At 42.1% G+C, this 16,528-nt stretch overlaps 1 protein-coding gene across 2 annotated transcripts in view; it reads right to left on the bottom strand.

The window, feature by feature from the left end:
* PAK3 (p21 (RAC1) activated kinase 3) overlaps nucleotides 1-16,528 on the bottom strand; it is a 298,000-nt gene that overhangs the window by 227,648 nt on the left and 53,824 nt on the right. For both annotated transcript variants that reach the window (XM_064278684.1, XM_010594684.3), the window contains exon 2: nucleotides 15,736-15,831. The gene's annotated coding sequence lies outside the window, so the exon portion shown is untranslated. The remainder of the gene's footprint in view (nucleotides 1-15,735; nucleotides 15,832-16,528) is intronic.

The following is a 16,528-nucleotide window of genomic DNA, read 5'->3' as shown; positions in this document are numbered from 1 at the left end:
CAGGTTAAAATAGAATGCATATTTCCCAATGTTGAAATTGCTTTACACATATTTCTAACTTTAAAGATCACAAACTATACAGCAGAACATTCATTTTTGTCCGTAAAGAGACTCGAAAATCTTCAGTGTACAATAATGATTCAAGAAAGACTCGATTCATTATCCTTATTATGTATGGAAGTAGGCATTGTTCGGCAGCTTAACTGTGATAAATCACTGAATAATTTGTAAGAGCAAAGAACAGAAAGAAATGTTCTTAATCATAACATGTTAGAGATGAAAGATCTGTCTAAAAATAAAATATAGTAATTTGTTGTAATATTTTTTTCTGATCATTAAATTTCCCTTTATGACAGCTTTTCATTTATAATTATAGCATTTATTACAATACAAGCATCAAAATTGAAGTATGAGCTGTTTAAAGGAAAATTTGTGAAAGTTAACTTTTTGCTGTGGGTGATCAACAGAATTTTTCCATAGATTGTTGAAAAAACTAAGCTCACTGTCTTTCTTTGTTGTAGAATATGTGGAATATTCTTTTTGTAAAAAAATGTGGTATATAGTAAAAATCTTAGTACCCCACATCCGCTAAAAATTTTATAATCCTGTCATCTCATTCCGCTAAAATGGGATACGCCAATTTTGCCTTCAGTCACTAATATTAGAGTCGCATTTAAGAAGAGGTTACATCATGGATAGCTAAGACACACACATATATATACATGTATATATATAACTCACATATTCCATTTGAATGTGTGAGTAAGCAGAGAAGGGGGCACCACAGATTATCAGTGTTTAAGGCCCTCCCATGCCTGACCCTGCCCATAGGGTTTTCTAGGTTGTAATCTTTATGGGAGCAGAATCGCTAGGTCTTTTTCCTGAGGAGCCGCTGGTGAGTTCAAACTGCCAACCTTTCCATTAGCAGCTGACCGCTTAACCACTGCACCACCAGGGCTCCTTACTTAGCCTGCCTACATACTTTTGTGGAATTTGTCCTGGATTTTTGTGCCTCCATGTTTTTGTTCAAGATATTCTCTTCTTTGGAAACAACTCTCGTTCCTACTCACCCATCTCTGCCTCCTGAAATCCTGCTCGGTTCAAACAGCACTACCTCCATGACACCTTCCCTGACCTAAAAATCAGCTCAAATTCATTCCTGCTGGTTTCATGTTTTCACAGCCTTGACTCTAGCACTTAATACTATCTTGTGTTAAGTTTTTTTTTTAATGGTGATAAAATATACATAACATAAGGTTTGCTAATTTAACCATTTTCTAGTGTACAGTTCAGTGACATTAATTACATTTCATCCTGTTGTGCTACCATCACCCTTATCCATTTCCAAATAGAACCCAGTCTCCTTAAACAATCACTCCCATTCCCTCCTACCCCCCTAAGCCCCTGGTAACAACTCATCTACTTCCTGTCTCTGTGAAGTTATGTATGGGGTCATACAATATTTGTCCTTTTGTGACTGACCTATTTCACACAGCATAATGTTTTCATGGTTCTGATACATGTCATAGCATGCATTAGAATTTCATTTCTCTATAGCTGAGAAATACATAATATTCCATTGTCCATATATACCACAATTTTTATTTACTCATTCATCTGTTGAAGGAACTTGGGTTGTCTCTACTTTTGGTTCTTGTGAACAATACTGCAGTCAACACTGGTGTACAAGTACCTGCTTGAGTCTCTGCTTTCAATTCTTTTCAGTATATACCTAGGAGTGGAACTGCTGGGCCATATGGTAATTCTGTGTTTAACTTTTTGAGGAAACCACTAACCTGTTTTCTACAGTGCCTACACCATTTGACAATCCTGACAGCAATTCTAGTTCTCCATATCCTCACCAACACTTGGTAGTTTCCATTTTTCTGATAATAGCTATCCTCGTGAGTTAAATGATCTTTTATTTTATGTAGTTACCTATACATGTTTCCTCCTGCTCACCTCTGCCCTGTCATCAGAAAACCGAAGTTATTATCGCTACCACCCTGTAATATTGAAGCTGACAGAGCTCCAGTCAGGGATTTGGTAGAGGTGGGCAATGGAGTAGGTAATCTCTAAGCTCCCTCCCAACTCGGAGGTTTTAAGGTCCTGGATGGTGGTTTCCTTGAGGGCAGAGACGGCCGCTCCACAGCACCAAGCAGAGTAGCTAGCGTGTTTCTGGAAACTGCTGAATTGGCAAAACTGCATTATCTCTGATGCAGGTAGAGATTAGCAAAAACGGGCTACATACTCCCTCCTGGTCTCTGTATACCTATCCCTCACTGTCACATGTGTTTGAAGGTGACACTGCTATGTAGGCTCAAGGGCTTCTGAGCCCCTTGCATTCCTTTCAACATTCCTTCCCTATAGAGACTATCCTTCATTGTGCTGTGATGATCCACACACATATTGATGTCTGCAGCACAGGGTGCTTTGCCTTTCAGTCTGGATCAGTGGTTTTCAAACTTGAGCATGCATCAGAATCACCTAGCGGGGCTTGTTAAAGTATACATTGCTGGGCCCCAGTCCTAATAGGTCTACCATAAGACCCAAGAATTTGCCCTTTTAACAGGCTTCGAGGTGATGTTGATGCTGCAGTTCCTGGGGACACACTAACAACTACTCCAGACAATGGCTTCCCTCACAAGGAGGCACCCTCGCTCCGACTGCTGCCCACCGAATCCAAGGACCCAGTGCAGTAGTAGGGGAGGAAGGGTGTAGAACTGGGAGTGTGAAGACCAGGGTTCTACTGCAGCTGTTGGCTCTAGCCAACATGCAACCTTGGGTAAGTCTTAGCACTGCTCTGGGTCTCTAGTTTCCTCACAGACATAAGGAGAGGGGTGAAGTTAGTGATTGCTCCTCTGGATATTTCTAGAATCCAGAGTTGTTATGTTGCTCTTGTCCTCAGCCCAGTCTTTTAAGTTGAGATGTCAGATACCCCCGCAGCACCTCCTTGAGCATCCAAGTGCCCACTCCTGTCCACCATCACTCCAAGCCAGAGCTCATCCACTTGCTTGGAGGTCTCCTCCTAGAACCATCTCTGTATGTAGAGCCCAAAGAGCAAAGGTGGCACCCTCCTTCTTGGGGCATTTTGGGGAATGTGTGTCCCATAGGTGCTATTTAAGAGGCACTTTAGCACAGTGGTTAACAACACAGAATTCTAGAACCAGTCTCCTGCATGCAAATCTTGACTTTGCAATTTATTTAACTCTGTGGCCTTGGGTAAATTACATCACTTTGTGGTGCTTCGATTTTCCCTTCTATAAAATGGGAATAATACTATAATCAACTTCATAGAGTTATTCTAAGGGTTAAATTAACTAGTATATGCAAAGCACTTAGACTAGCACCTGGTGCAAATTTTAGCCATAATTATTATCACTGTTGAAGGAAGAGAGCAAGTGCTGCGTAGCACAGCTCCAGTGCTCATCACTCCTTTTAGGGAAGGGTTATACTCCTAAGATATCAGGCTTGGAGCAACTGTTAGCCATTGAGGCAGCAGAGCATGGAGCAGTGTTTTCCAGTCTTCAGTCACTGGGGTAACATCATCACAAATTTTGCCCAAAAACCTTTCAAAAATCTGACTCACTTGGTGAACATTAAAAAAATTACATGTAGAAATGGGTGAACTGGTATATGTTTTGCTGTGCATACTCTCAAAAACAACAAAATAAATTTTTAAAAATTAAGGAAATTTACATAAAAGACAACTTGTTCATTACCATAAAGCTAGTAATAATCGTCCTGCATTTAAGATACACACTAATCTATATTATAAGGAACATAACATTGAAGATAAGATAAAGTTCATCCTTGTACTGCAGGAAATCATCTCACGTACCAGTCACAGCATGCTCCCCACATCACCAGAGACACTGGTATGGAGGTGAAAACAAGCTGTGGCACGTGGTCCAGCTCTAACCACTTATTGTGTAACTATGGGTACGTTATTTAACATCTCTGAGCCTCATTTGCCCCAACTTTAAAATGGAGAGCGTAACAGTACCTACTTCATGAGGTTGTTGTAAGGACTAAATGAGATAATGTATGCAAGGCATTTAACATAGTGCCTGGCATATAGTAAGGGCTCAAAAACTGGTAGCTGTTGTTACTGTAAAGGGGGTAATGGCCCCCCTCACAACAGTAAACAACGAGTAAGTAACCAGAGAATGTTGCGGCTTTAGCTCCTCTACTTTCTTTACAACTCCCCATAGTAAATAATAATAATAATACCTTGTTGTTATTGTTAGGTGCATCAAATAGATTCCAACTCGTAGCAACCCCATGTGACAGCACAGAACTGACTTATAAGGTTTTCTAGGCTATAATCTTAACGGGAGCAGATCGATAAATCTTTTCTCCTGCAGAGCCAGTGGGTGGGTTTTATCTGCCAACCGTTTGGTTAGTAGCCAAGCGTTTACCATTGGGTCACCAGGGCTTCTTAGTAATACCTTACACATATGCAATATTTCACGTGTGTGTAAATCCTCTTATCCAATCTTTACAACACTATATGGACAAAACAAGCACTCTTGTGGGGACTTCGGTATTGTTCAGGATGTTCATAAATCACCATCGCTGCCTGCAAACCTCCCATGCAGTGGGCTGGCTGTCCTCACGTGGACTTCTGCTTCTGCACCATTGGTGGAAGAGGAAGCATCCTCTTGACTGGTTCATGGTTGCCAGCTGAGGAGCCTCCAGAAAACCTCACTGGTACAAGACCTGTCTTTTGCGGGTACACATCAGGCCAGAGGGCTGCTTCCTGTGCAGCATCAGTGTTTAGGGCGTGCATTCCCAGACCCCAGACATCCAAATGGTGCTGACTATCATAAGGACTTTTAATGATAAACATAAACCAAACCAGAAAGATGTTCTAGATTTTTCATCCATTTGCATTTACTAGTCCAAGAAAAGTCAACCCGCCCCTCTATGCACCCAATTACACTTCTCATTAAGGCAAAATCATGACGATGTCACAGGCTGTGGTACCAGTGCCACACTCAGCATTAATTAAGCTCAATGCTCGGAGAGGATCAAAGCACAGGAGACTCAGAAACTTGTTACGGCACTTAATAATGATCTATTTACTCTCCAGAAACTAGACAGGGATTCTAGACTTCAGTGACTTCACTTCTCTGCTCTTTCCTTTCCTTCCCGCTTCTGTTCTATGTGATTTTGCTGGCGATAGAGGGCCACAGCAGCTCCCTCTGTTTGGTGCCCATTGTCCGACTTCCCCTGGAAATAAGGCCAACTCACCTCCTCTTTCCTCTGTGGGAAGTTTCTTTCCGTTACCTTCCACACCACAGAATGAGGCAAACTGACCTTGCTCACTCTGTTCTAGCCACTCTGGGCTTCCCGCTGTTCTTTAACCTTGTTGGGCATGCCACCTCCCAGGGCCTTTTCATTTGCTGTTCCCTCTGACTGGTCCACTCTTCCTCCTTCACTTCTTTAAACACTTTGTTCAAATGCCATCTTCTCAGTGAGGACGTCTATGCCACCCTAATTGAAAATTGCTCATCCACTCCTCCCTAGATCCCTTCCCTGCTATATTTTTTCTTCAGCACATTCATCATCTTCTAGTATACTATATAATTTACTGGTGTCGCAGCGGTTAAGAGCTACGGCTGCTAACCAAAAGGCTGACAGTTCAAATCCACCAGGTGCTCCCTGAAAACCCTATGGGGCAATTCTACTTTGTCCTACGGGGTCGCAACAAGTCGGAATCGAGTCGACGGTGACAGGTTTGGTTTGGTTATTTGATTGATTGATTGTCTGTCTCCCCCTACTAGAAGGTAAGCCCCAGGACGGCAGGGAAGTTTAACTTTTTATTTGGAAATAATTTTAGACTTTACAGGAAAACTGTAATCATAGTACAGGGAGTTCCTGCATACCCTTCACCTAACTTCCCTTAAAGTGAACACCTTATATAGTAATAGTTGTTGCTGTTGTTAGCTGCCATCAAGTCAGTTCTGACTCATGGAGACCCCAAGAGTGCAGAGAACTGCTCCATAGGGTTTCAAAGCCGTGACCTATTGGAAGCAGATCACCAAGCCTTACTTCTGATGCATCTCTGTGTGGGTTTGGACCGCCAATCTCTGTCAGGAGTCCAATGCTTAACCATTTGCACCACCCAGGGACTCCATATAATAAAAGTAAAATTATTGAAACCAGGAAATTAACACTGCTATAATACTATTAACTAATCTATAGACCTTATTAAAATTTTCCTAGATTTTCCACTAATGTCCTCTTTCTGTTCCAGAATCCAATGCAGGATCTCATATGATATTCAGTTGTCATTTCTCCTTTGTCTCCTCTAATCTGTTACGGTTCCTTAGTCTTTGTCTTTCATGACTTTGACACTTTTGACAAGTCCACACCAATTATTTTGTAGAATGTCTCCTGTTTGGATTTGGCTGATATTTTCTCATGATTAGACTGTGGCTGTGCATTTTTAGCAAGAATACTGCAGGAGTGATTTGTGGAGGGCGGATTTTTTTGTTTGTTTGTTTTGTTCTCTCTTGTATAGAACAGTGCCTGGCACATACTAGGTGCTCAGTACTTGTGAAAACACAAAGGGACCAGTCCACCAGGCATCCACACTTGTTTCTGGAGATGGAGAGATTATATTCTGTGGGATATCAGGGTTTGCTAGAAAACTACTGGCTTTGAGGAAGGGGAAGCTAAGATGGCTGGGGCACATTGGGGGTCACCTACCAAAAAGCAAAACAGTAACAGGTGAAGGAACCCAACTAGCATGTCCCCCCAGGGAGAGGATAAAGCTGTAAAATTTGGGCATGTGATGGCAAGGTTTATTACTATTATTACTTTAAAAAAATAACAGCGCCAAAAAAAAAAAAACTCAAAACAACCCCATACCTTTCATGTGTAAGTGCAGTGGCTCAGTCAACAGGCTCTGAAGCCAGGCTGCCTGTTCACACTCTAGCTCTGCCACTTAGCAGCTGGGTAATATTGAACAAATCACTTGATCTCTCTGTGCCTCATTTTTCTCATCTGTAAAATGGAGATACTATTTTTTTTTAATATCTAGGGCTGTTCTGAGGATTGATCAAAAAAATACATGTCAGGTGCTTAAAGCAGTATCTGAAATATAGTAAGCACTCAATAAGAATTATTATTACGCAAATTTATGTACTTTGCAGAACACTTTCAAATAGATCATCCCCTTAGATATTCAAAGCAACCCCTTAGGGTCAGAGATTATTATTTTCATTGACTGATAAGGAAATTGAGGCCTAGAGAAGTGAATGGATTTATCTAAGGTCTCCTAGTGAATGAATGAAAGAGCTGGGAATAGGATCTATGTCATTTGTCTCCTAATCCAGTCAGTCCTCTATCTCTGTACTGCCCTAGACATAGAGTATATTCTCACCAAATGCCAGCAATCAGAGTAAGAATTTGGGCTTACATTGGCCCTTCAGCATCACAGTCTTCTTGGTGCTGGACAAGGTCTGGGACATTGTAAACAGTCTAGGATCTTCCAATGAAGGTGAGAGAGAATACTAAGACAGTCCGATAGGTATTCTTGGAACAATGAGTGTACTGACAATTACAGCAGCTTCCACCCTATAAAAACAGGGATCCTGGGATGGTTGTTTGGAGAGCAGAAGGCATTTTCCAAGGGAAGTGTCGTTGTAAATGGTGATAAGCACCCAAGTCAGCCTACCAAATGTACTTAAAGCAGAACACTACTACTGTTATGGAACCTAGTCCACAGGTTTTACAGGGGACTGGGAGAAGGGAACAAGACAAGACTGGAGAGGTAGGCAAAGGCCAGTATGCCAGTCCTTAATGGCCCAGGAAGGAAGTTGTATTTTATTCTAAGTGTGATGGGAAGACACCGGGCTTTTAAGCAGAGGAATGATATTATCTGATATATAAGTTTTAAAAGAGCACTATTGCTGCTATAACAGGGAATCATGTAGAGTGTGACTCTTTAGTGACACAGAGCTGGCCTTGAATTCCAACTCTACCTCTTTATAGCTTGAATGCCTTCTGTTCAATAGAGATAGTAATAGTACCTCACTCCTAGGGCTGCGTGAGGAATACAACAGACAATGTACATAAAGTGCCTAGCCCAGTGCCTGGCCCATTGTAGGCGCTCAGTTTGTGTTAGCTGCAATTATTAGTAGTAGTTTAGTATATAGTTACGACTTTGAGAAAATGCACAGGATGTGACCCAGATGAGGTATTAGGCTAATGCTGGTTGAATGAATTTGTTGGAATTCTAAGACTTGATTCAATGGTAGAGTCTCTGGATATAAGACGAAGAGATGGAAAAGATCTGTCTGGAATTGCTGCTAACGAACTATGGGAGATTCCGTTCCCTCTTCCAAGCATAGGACATGAGCTTGCCCTGGCTGTGGCCCTGCACAGAGCTGTATATGGACATAGAGTGAGATGATGGGGGGAAGGCACAGAAAAGGAAGCATTCTTTCCTCACCCTTTGTGTCACTTCCCAGAGTCCCAAAAGGGCTTTCATTCAAAAGTTGCTGAGCACCTCCTACGTGCTAGCCCAGCACTTGGCCATGTCATCTTTCCAGCAATAGGCACCATGGGGGAGCCCTGCTGGGCTAACCCCTCACCTCACACTGTGCGGATTGTGCAATGCAGCAACAGGGATGGGGCAGGTGCCAAGGCTTCTGGTCATTGCATGGGCATGGGCTGCTGCTTCCTGGACTTCCTGTTAGCTGCTATTTGGCCCAAGCTACATGAGGTTATTAATTAAGCCTCCTGCCAGCAGGGGCAGGCTAGCATGCCAGTGTGGCACATGTCTCACACATGTTCTGGACTGCAAACAGACCATGCCCAACAAACGCAAGGGGGCTTCTCTCTTTTGGTGTGCTCCTGAGCTCTGAGGTCTTGTCTGGCCACACCCAGTTCTTACAGTCCGAAGGCCTGTCTGCTCCCTGGAACAGGTGGCTACAGAGACACAGCATACCCTCCTGGCAAAGGGAATTGTGCCATGCTAACCCATATTCAGGTTGTCTGACCCTGGGGCAAGCTTGGTGTGCCAGGAGGGTGGTAGGAATGACCGGAACTAAAGCCAGAAAAAAAAAAAAAGTGCTACCTAATTTCACCTGGCTCTTTATGCTGCTATTATTTCTTGCTCAACTCTTTACATCTACTTTCATTCACTCATTTATTCATTCATTCTCTTATTCAACAACATTTATTGAGTGCCTACAATATGATAGGCACTGTGGAAGGTGCTGGGGATGCAAAAGACAAAGTCTCTGCCCTCAAGAACCTTGCACTCTAATGTGGGATTCTCGATCACTCCCATCTAAAAAATTAAAATCTTGTCTTGACTCTAATTCCCTCTCCAGATATAGGTACTGCTCCAATGCTCTCCTCCTCTTCTTATTATAACCTTGAAACAGTTGTTTATACTCATTGTCTCCAAATTCTCTCCTTCCTTTCTCTCTTGAACTCATTCTAATCACTTTCTGACCAAGATCACCAGTGACCTTCGTATTACAAAACCCAATGGTCAATTCTCAGTCTTCCTCTTACTTGACCTATCTGCAGCATTTGACACAAGTGACCATTCTCTCTTCCTTGAAATACTTTCTCCTCTTGGCTTACAGGAAACTATACTCTATTGGTTTTCTTCCTTCTTCTCTGGCTTCTCCTTCTCAGTCTCCTTTGCTTATTCCTCTTCAGCCCAACCTCTAAACCTTGAAGCCCTTTAGGGCTCAGTCCTTGGACTTCTTTCCACATGTACTTACTCTCTGTCTTTTCTGCATGAACTACCTGATCTCATCCAGTCTCATGGCTCCCAGAGTTTTATCTCCAGGCCAGACCTCTCCTATGAACTCCAGGTTTGCATGTCAACTCTCTACTTGATATCTCCACCTGGATGTCTAATAGCACCTCAGACATACCAAGTTCAAAACTGAAACCCTTGATATTTCTCCTTAAAACCTACTCCTCCCATAGTCTTTCCTATCTCAGTTAAATGGCAACTGCATTATTCTAGACTGTCAGGTCAAAAAATCTTGGTGTCATCCTTGACTGTGCACTTTGTCTCATTCCCATCACACAATCTGTCTGCAAATCTTGTATACTCTATCTCTCAAGATATATACAAGTTTTGACCATTTCTTGTTGCTTTTTATCACCTCCATTACTGTAACCTTTGTCCAAGCCATCATCATCTCTCACGCAGATTAATGCAGCAGACTCCTAGTTTGTTCTATTTCTTCCACCCTTTCCCTCCTTCAGTTTATTCTTAACACAGTGTCAGAGTGAACCTATTAAAATCTAAGCCAGATCATGTCACTCTCTGCTTAAAACTCTCCAATAATACCCCTTATTACTCAGAGTAGAAGCCAAATTTTTTTATAATAATCTACAAGGCTCCATACGACCTTGCCCCCCATTACTTCTCTGAACTTATCTCCTACCACAATTCCCCCTGTTCTCAACTCTCCAGCCACACTGGCCCCTTGCTGTTCTTAAATACATCAGGTATAATCCAGCCTCAGGACCTTTGTACAGACTCCTTTCTGCCATGAATGTTCTACATCCAGATACTGCAGGTCTAGATCCCTCACTCCTTCCTATTTTTACTCAAAATTCACCTTCCCAGGCTACTCTATCTAAAACTTTTCTTCCCCCCAAAAGAGCCATATCTCCATTTTTTGCTTTATTTCACTCCTTAGCACTTCTCATTATCTAACATCCTGTACTTACTTTAAGAATTCGTTTACTTTCTGTCTTTCCCTCCTAGAATGGAAGTTTTACAGGTTAAAATTTGTATTTAGTGTGTCCACTATTTTATTCCCAGTGTTTTGAGTGCCTGGCCCATATCAAGGGTTCAATAAATATTTATTGGATAAATGAATGAAATAAAATACTTACAGCTTGTGATAAGTGCTAAGGGGGAAATAAACAAGTTGATAGATTAAGCAGAGGCCTTTAACCTCCGCTACACATTAGGATCACCTGGGGAGCATTTAAAAACACAATACTTGGGCCTCACCCCTGAGATTCTGAATTACTTGGTCTACAAGGGGCCTGATTTTTTTTTTAATGTTCTCTGGGTGATCCTTAATATGCAATGGAGACTGAGAATCAATGAGTTTGAGAATAACCGTGGGGACAGGAACCTACTCGAGATAGGGCGGACAAGGAAGACCTTTCTGAGATGGGATCGTTTAAATGGAAATCTGAAGGACAAAAAAAAAAAAACTTGAGGAAGTTGGGATTCAATACCAGGTGGAACAGCAGAATGAGAGTAAAAGTATTGAAGCAGGAGTGAGCTTGGTGTGTTCTCAGAACAGAAGACTGCTGCGGGTCGTATAGAGTAGGCAAGGAGAAGAGTGGAGCAAGATGAGTTTGGAGAGATACACAGGGGCCAGACTATGCAGGGTAGGGTGTAGGCCATGGGAAGGAATTTGGACTTCATGCGACATGAGATGAGAGCCCTGGAAGGTTTGAGGAGAGGGCCATGATCTGATTTACTATCTTCTAGAGATCACTCTGGCTGCTGTGTGAAGAGCATGAGTGGAAGCAGGGAGACAATTTGGGAAGCTATCGTGGCAGTCTAGGTTAGACTTGATGGTGTCCTAGGCAGAGCTGGTGACCTAATGTCCCTTTCCATTTAGATACCAGAAACCTGAGAGTGGTGCACAAATACATTCTGCTCACATAAACACACACAAGGCCGTTAGTTTCTGGACAAACTTCCACAGCTAAGATTCTGTAGCTTGTTAGTTCTGTGTTCAGTGGTTAGAAGATGTAATTCTAAACCTACCCTAGGGACAAGACCCAGATGATCAGTTAATGGGAGAGATAATTTCTAACTAGCACAAACAGCCCAAGCAGAAATAGTTTTAGAAAAGACAGTAAGAAAAGTGATGGCAGCATGCATCCATCTAAATTTTAAGGACCTCCACTAATATAAGTTAGAGGGGAGATCAAGACATGTACACAAATAGGAGTTACACAAGATAGAATGAGGTAAGTGTCTTGGTCACCTAGTCCTACCATAATAGAAATACCACAAGTGGATGACTTTAACAAAGAGAAATTTGTTCTCTCACAGTCTGGTAGGCTGAAAGTTCAAATTTAGAATGTCAGCTCCAGGGGAATTCCTTCTCCATCAGCTCTGGAGGAAGGTCCATGTCATCAATCTTCCCTTGTCCTAGGAGCTTCTCCATGTAGGAACCTCAGGTCCAAAGGACATGCTCTGCTCCCGGCACTACTTTCTTGGTGGTATGAGGTCCCCGTGTCTCTCTGCTCACTTCTTTCTTTTATATCTCAAAAGAGATTGACTTGACACTATCTAGTCTTGTAGATCTCATCAATATAGCTGCCAATAATCTATCTTATTACACCACAGTGATAGGATTTACAACACAGAGGGAAATTGCATCAGATGATAAAGTGATAGACAATCATACAATACTGGAAATCATGACCTAGCCAAGTTGACAGATATTTTTGTGGGATACAATTCATTCCATGACAGTATCCAAATGGAGACAGAAATACTATTAATAATCACTATAGGGTAACTATGAGTTGGAATCGACTTGATGGCAACAGGTTTTTGTTTTGTTTTTTTTTATCATTTACTTTTAAGGAGTCCTAGTGGCACAGGGGTTAAGCACTTGCCTGCCAATCAAAAAGTTGGTGGTTAAAACTCACCAGCTGCTCCATGGGAGTAAGATGTGGCAGTCTGCTTCCTGTAAAGATTACAGCCTAGGAAACCTTACAGGCAGTTCTACTCTGTCCTATAGGGTCACTATGAGTTGGAATCAACTTCACAGCACACAACAACAACATCATTTCTTTAGCACCCAATTTATGCTGAGCACTGTGATGGATGCCTTACATATGTCCTCATTTAATCTTCACAATAACTCTATGGAGTAGGTAATATGATCATCCATGATGAAAATAATAGCAGCTAGCAACCTTGCTTGCCGAAAGTGAAGAGGACTTGAAGCACTTACTGATGAAGATCAAAGACTACAGCCTTCAGTATGGATTACACCTCAACATAAAAAAAAAAAATCCTCACCACTGAACCAATAAGCAACATCATGATGAACGGAGAAAAGACTGAAGTTGTCAAGGATTTCATTTTACTTGGATCCACAATCAATGCCCATGGAAGCAGCAGTCAAGAAATCAAAAGACTCATTGCATTGGGCAAATCTGCTGCAAAAGACCCCTTTAAAGTGTTAAAAAGCAAAGGTGTCACCTTGAAGACTAAGGTGTGCCTGACCCAAGTCGTAGGGTTTTCAATCATTTCATGTGCGTTCAAAAGCTGGGCAATGAATAAGGAAGACCACAGAAGAACTAACACGTTTGAATTATGGTGCTGGTGAAGGATATTGAATATACCATGGACTTCCAAAAGAACAAACAAATTTGTCTTGGAAGAAGTACAACCAGAATGCTCCTTAGAAGCGAGGATAGCAAGACTACGTCTCAAGTACTTTGGACATGTTATCAGGAGGGACCAGTCCCTGGAGAAGTACCTCATGCTTGGTTAAGTAAGGCTCAGTGAAAAAGAGGAAGACCCTCGATAAGATGGATTGACACAGAGGCTGCAACAATGAGCTCAAGTGTAACAACGATCATGAAGATGGCGCAGGACCAGGTTGTGCTTCATTCTGCTGCACGCAGGGTTGCTTTGAGTCAGAACTGACTCAACAGCACTGAACAACAACAGCATTTATTAAGTGCTTATTTTTTTTTAGCCAGGTATTGTTCTAGGTGTTTCTGAAATATCTCATATACATATATTTTCATTCTATCGGTGAGAATCCACCACCTGTCTGTCAGTTTGCTGTACTGCGGTGGCTTGAGTATTGCTGTGATGCTAGAAGCAATACCACTGGTATTTCAAATACCAGTCAACCATGGCACTTCTAGACTAAGACAGACTAGGAAGAAAGGCCTGGCAATGTACTTTAGAAAACTAGGCAATGGAAACCCTATTGATCCCAACGGACTCAAACGTGTCAACGATTGTGAAGATGGTGCAGTACCACGTAACGTTTCATTATGTTATACATAAGGTCACCATGAATCGGAGCCAACTTAACAGCAACTAACAACAACAATAACATAGATGAGGATAACTAGACCCAGAAAGGATAAATGACTTATCCAATATCACAGAACTAGGCAGGTGCAGTGTTGATAGTCAAACATAGGTGAGACTCTCGAGCCCATGCTCTTAGAGTATTCTGGGAGTTCAGAACAGTCAGCTCCTATCTTGTTCTGGGAGGTACATGCGTACAGGGAGGAAGACACCATGGAGGAGCAAAGGTATGAAAATGGAAATGTAGGTGCCTATTCAGGGCCCATGGCAGCCCTGGTGGTGCAAATGGTTAAGCACTGGGCTACTGACCAAAAGGCTGGTGGTTTAAACCCACCTGAAAGTGCCTCAAAAAAAAAAAAGTCCTGGCTATTAGCTTCTGAAAGGTCATAGCCAAGAAAATCCTATGGAGCACAGTTCTGCTCTGAAGCACATAGGGTCATCATGAGTTGGAATCAGCTTGATGGCAACTGTTTTCTTTTGTTGTTGTTTTAATTCAGGGCCCAGCAAGTAGCCTGGCTTGGTTGGAGCTGAGGGTATATGACAGGGGAAGAGTGGCTCAATGGCAAGGCAGTCTCCTAAGCACCTTGTCTGTGCCAGCCTGGTTCCTAATAATCACCTTATCTGTGCCAGCCTGGTTCCTAATAATCACCTTATCTGTGCCAGCCTGGCGCTGTAGCCTCCCGTTAAGCCTGTCTGTCCCTCAGGGCTTGATCTTAAGGTGTCTTGCTCCTCTTAAGGCCCTTGGTAACTCAAACATCTTTAACTCTGCTCCAGAGTAGAACAAGGTTAGACTTTCAAATTCAAGCCATGATGAGTGGGGGGCTGGCAGCTCCCTCATTAGCTCTTCTTTCTTAGAGAGAAGTGCTCCTTGGACATTGAAGACATAGACAACAAGATCTGAAAAGGAATGGGAATCCAGGAGCCAGCATTCAGCACTCAGCACCCAGCACAACATCTCATCAGGCCAGCAAAGGAAGTTCATCATGCAACACTGCTTCCAACAGGAAAAATTTGCCAATGATCTAAATGCTCATCAGTGTGGGATGGATGAGATAAACTATGAAACATCCAAAGGACACGCGCTGTTGTTTAAAAAGGATGAGATAAAACTGTATGTTCTGACAAGGAAGGACATTTTGAAGAAAAGAATGTAACACAACAGTCTATGACCTCATTTAAATCACAGATCTGCGTTCACGCATGCATAAAATCATTAACCGCTATTATCTGCTGGGGTGTCCATGCGCAGAATTACAATGAGACTTTCAGTTTCTAATTTGTATACTTATATGTGCTATTGACCTTTCCAACAAGCCAATATTACTTCTATAACTGGAAGAAACAATAATAGTATTTCCATTTTGAAAACCAAAAGGCTCCATCTTAGATCACCCTACATCCTCATCCATCCTTTCTTTTGAAATCACAATGTATCTTGGACTCAGCAATGCCTCTGAAATTGTCTCCCATAACCTTCTCATGAATGAGCTGAGACAGTAACATATTAAACAGATTATAATACAGCCAAATGGATTGGCAATTGACTAAATCATTTTACCCAAAGCAACCAGCAGAAAGGTCTCTAGAGAAAGGCCACAGGGCTTTTCCATTTTTATTAATAACTTAGATGACACAAAAAATGTACTTACCACGTCTGATGATGACCCAAAGCTGGCAGGGATATCAAATACGTGGAAGGGCAAAATTGAGATTCAAAACGAACTCAGATGGGCTGGAACACTGGGCTAAAACAAAAAAGGTGAAATTTAAATAAGATAAAAAAATTCCTTAATTAAAAGTTTTCAAAGTCCATTTTGTGAGGCCAGGAGAGGAGAAGCACTGCTTGGCAGCAGCTCACATAAAAACAAAGACCTGGGGGTCTGTGTTGAGTTGCACAAGTATACTCTGAGGCAAAAGTTTTAGGTAGCTAAATAATTTAGCTGCTAATAACAGGGCACAATTTTAGGTTGTATTAATCAAAGTACAGTTTCTCGATCCCAGAAAACAATTGCCACATTGCAATCTCCACTGTTCCTTCCTGGAGTGCCCTATCCAATGCTAGGCAGCACATTTTAAGAGGGTCACTAAGAAAGTGGAACACCTCCAGAGCAGGGCCAAGAGATTGGCAAAGGGTTCTAAATCCATTCCTGTATAACGGAATGCCTCTGGAAGGGACTAGAAACACAGGGCCTGAAAAAGAGAGAAGTAAAGGGGCAGGGGTGTATATTGGATGCTTTCAAACCTCAAAAGTGATTCCCTGTGCACTCATCTGGGGTTGCTCAAGTGACAGAACTAGGACTAATGCCACCCAGTGGAAAGGAGGAAGATTTTCAGGAAATGTGTCAAAAGGCTTTCTGACCTTGAGAAGGTCCTTCAGAGGCTGAGCAGGCTGGTGAAACAATGAGTGTGTAAGCCAAGGCTGGATGAACAGATGCCAAGTGG

The sequence above is a fragment of the Loxodonta africana genome, chromosome X (assembly GCF_030014295.1).
Source record: "Loxodonta africana isolate mLoxAfr1 chromosome X, mLoxAfr1.hap2, whole genome shotgun sequence".
NCBI classification, from domain to species: domain Eukaryota; kingdom Metazoa; phylum Chordata; class Mammalia; order Proboscidea; family Elephantidae; genus Loxodonta; species Loxodonta africana.
The sequence above is the reverse complement of the archived record's forward strand: the minus strand, read 5'-3'. Positions and strand labels throughout refer to the sequence as shown.